Here is a 678-nt window from a genome sequence, read left to right on the forward strand (position 1 = left end):
CAAATTAATGACCTGATAATGACTTCCCTATTTATGCGAGAGGTGCCATCAGTGATACAATGCTTAGGTATCTGAAAACTATTCCTTTAATTCCTTCGGGTGTTTCTAAATGAATCTCCAGGAGATAATATATGTAAAGGTCTTGCTCTCCAAATTCAAGTACAAGGTGGTATAATTTCCACCTTGGGGACACAGAAAAGATACTTGAGTCCTAGATCTCCATCTTTCCATGGTCCCACCCCCATCACTCCAGATGCAGTGAGTAAAATGGACTGATACAATATGGGTGGGAGATAGGTGTCATTTAATTTTCACAGCTTAAAATCACAGAGAGAGAGAGAGAGAGAGAGAGAGAGAGAGAGAGAGAGAAATCTTGAACTGGGCAGAATAACATCCTCTAAAAGAAACAGAATAGGAATCCTGGATGGTGAACAGCTTCACGGAGGCCCAGGAAGAGCAGGTATAGGCTGTTCTGTTCTGATGGTTCCTGAACCAGTGTTTTTTTGTGTGTTTTTTTAAAGATTTTTATTGGGGAATTGGGGGATGGGAACGGCGCTGGGGAATTGGGGGAAGGGGAACAGATAAGTTGCTGTCTTTTTGTTCTTCAGTCTAGTTGTGGAGGACATTGCTTCACTGGCCCAAGTTGGCACCATCATTGCACTCTTCCCGGGCGAGGCA

This window comes from Hipposideros armiger, unplaced genomic scaffold (genome assembly GCF_001890085.2).
Source record: "Hipposideros armiger isolate ML-2016 unplaced genomic scaffold, ASM189008v1 scaffold_32, whole genome shotgun sequence".
Classification (NCBI taxonomy): domain Eukaryota; kingdom Metazoa; phylum Chordata; class Mammalia; order Chiroptera; family Hipposideridae; genus Hipposideros; species Hipposideros armiger.